The sequence below is a fragment of the Lycium ferocissimum genome, unplaced genomic scaffold (assembly GCF_029784015.1).
Source record: "Lycium ferocissimum isolate CSIRO_LF1 unplaced genomic scaffold, AGI_CSIRO_Lferr_CH_V1 ctg12366, whole genome shotgun sequence".
Taxonomy (NCBI): domain Eukaryota; kingdom Viridiplantae; phylum Streptophyta; class Magnoliopsida; order Solanales; family Solanaceae; genus Lycium; species Lycium ferocissimum.
In genome coordinates this window covers 27546-30269 of record NW_026714320.1, presented here as the reverse complement: position 1 = coordinate 30269, position 2724 = coordinate 27546, and the positions used below count along the sequence as shown (strand labels likewise).

The window sequence follows — 2724 nt, the reverse complement described above, 5'->3', positions numbered from 1 at the left end:
TTTATAAGGGCGGACGACCCTTGCTCATTTTCATTTTCCACATTTCTTATACACTCTCTAAAGCTCCAAAACCCTTCTCTAAGCATATTACACCCAAACCCAAGAGATTACAAAGATCAAATAACAGGAATCAAGTGTTCATGTGTTAGAAGGTTTCCTAGGATTGGTAGATTTCAAGAGAACTTGGGCATTGTAGCTAGGTTTTTTTTTTTTTTTGCACAAGTTGATAGCTGCTCCAAATCTTGTTTCTATGGGATAAAAAGGTTAGTTTCCATGCTTATTTCATGTTAATGAGAATGTTTGATTGTAGCAAAACTTGGGTAGAAGAAGAAAGTAGAAAAGAAAGTCTAAATGTAGCTTTTATGATGTTTATGAGTAGTAAACTAAATTGAGTCATGATTATTAGTATGATATGGATATAATCATGTTATGCAAGGTAATAATGGTGATGAAGAAGCATTATATGAAAATGCGCTAAAATGAGGGTGAAGTTGTGGGCATAAGTTGAGCACACGGATAGATTTTAAAGGTTTAATGGAATGTGATTGCTTGATTATGATATTGTGAGTGTATTATGGATGTTATTGTGGTTGTTGGGAGTTGTTTTGTAAAATGGTGGAAGTTGACGAAATAGGGGAAATGCTGCCCAATTTTCATTAGATCATGAATTATTCTAGTTTGAATTTAAGAGTATCAATAAAGCTTAGCCATGGTATGAATCCTTCTAAATGTAGATTATTCAAGCTTCAACGGTGAATGTTAAATAGTTAAGAAGACGAAGAGGTATGTAAGGCTAACCCTTCTTTCAATAAGGCACGGTTCCTTGGCTATATGTATACATATCCTTTCATGAGTTCTATAATGTCCTCCAAATAATTCTATCTCTAAAGCTACTAAAGCTCACGATCCTCGATACTTTCATGATTCCATTTCACCCCTTATATAATAGTTGATCCTCCAAGGATAGACGTAACGAAAACGATGATGGTAATGATGTTGATGATACTTATGGGTTCTTATGTATATGTGTCTATGTATGTATAGCTATTATGTAACACCGAGCTTATATGGCCGGGTATGATACCTATCGCGCACATACCACTGCAGTTGGGTACGGATAACACTGAGCCTTGGTAGGGCCAGGTATGTATAATCGCCGAGCCTTGCCATGGTTGGGTATGCGAAACACCGAACCTTCATGGTCGGGTATGGTATGGGTACGAGTATGAGTATGAATATGAATACGAATACGAATATATATATGTATGTATGTACACGATTAAGCATTAGAAATGGAAGGTCACTATAACAGACAAGTAAGTAGATACGATGAAGGCTACTAGAGGTACAAATCACTCTATTACCTCCTCATTCTCCCATCTTATGTTATTTCTTGTCCTGTCCATTATGCTCCTACTATGATGTTAATTATGCTTTACATACTCAGTACATTATTCGTACTGACGTCCTTTTATTTATGGACGCTGCGTCATGCCCGCAGGTGGACAAAGAGACAGGCTTGATCCATTGATTCCTTATTTAGTGATTGCATGGAGGAGCTCCATTTCATCCGGAGCTACAGCTTTTGGGTATTATTCTTTTGTGTACATACATATAGGCATGGCAGGGTCCTATCCCACCTATACTGTGTCACCTACTCTTCTTAAAGGCTCGTAGACAGTTGTGTATGATTAGATGTCTTGTAGCCTTGTTGGCTCATATTTTGTATATCATTTTGATAGCCTCGTCGGCTTGTGCATATGGATATGGGCATTGTTATTGACAATGATATAAATGTATTGTTGCCCAACGATATTAGCACTATTGATGTATGTAAATTATGAGTAAGCCATGTGGCTCACCTAGATGATAATGAAAATGTACGATAAGAGGTGCCCGGGTGGGTTAGCACCGAGTGCCCGTCATGGCCCTCCGGTTGGGTCGTGACACTTTCCCTACTCACAATTCTCCTTTTCTCAGGGCATTCTAATCTTCTTACTCTTGTATACTCACTTTCTTTTTTTCCCTGGTGTTATTGCATCAGGCCTATCCAATTCCAGCTTTTAGAGAAAATAATGTCAACTTGCCTTGTAGCACTTGCAACTCCACCTTCAATACCTTGTTCAATCAGTATCTTTAACATATTTCAACATCTATTATTGGGTACATACTGGTTAGGATATCCTATATACCTGTATCTAATAGCTTACTTACAAAGTATCCCCAATACTACTTAAACTCATCCTAATTCTGTAGCTATAATACGTCTTCTCTCTCTTTGCCAAGCTGGTCCCCCTGATCACTCGCAATCATTTAGAGTTTTCAACCGTAAGTTTCACATGTTTCTAATTTCCCTCAAGCTATTCTAGTTCCTCATCTTTCTCTTATATCTGGATCTGTAGGACTTCTTAGCACACTTCCCAGGGGGTCACCCATCCTAGTACCACTCTCGCCCAAGCACTCTTAACTTCAAAGCTCTGATGGGATCTGGTGCATTAGTGCTGGTTTAATCGCATCCGTCCTGCCGCGTGGCCTTCTTCCCCATGACCTAAAATAAGTTGAAGCTCTAACGGATCCCAATAAAAATTCTATAATACTTCTCCCTCCGGATTGGAAAGGCCCCTTACTCTCCTAACTGATCAAATGTTGGTTTAGCCTTTGGAACCCCCAATAACAACCACCAATCAACACACACGACTGTTTTCCATTCCTAAATGTAAGATT

General features: G+C 38.7%; 1 pseudogene; it reads right to left on the bottom strand.

The window, feature by feature from the left end:
- Nucleotides 1–2401: 2401 nt before the first annotated feature.
- LOC132041930 (5S ribosomal RNA) lies at nt 2402–2518 on the bottom strand (annotated as a pseudogene).
- Between the last annotated feature and the right edge of the window lie 206 nt (nt 2519–2724).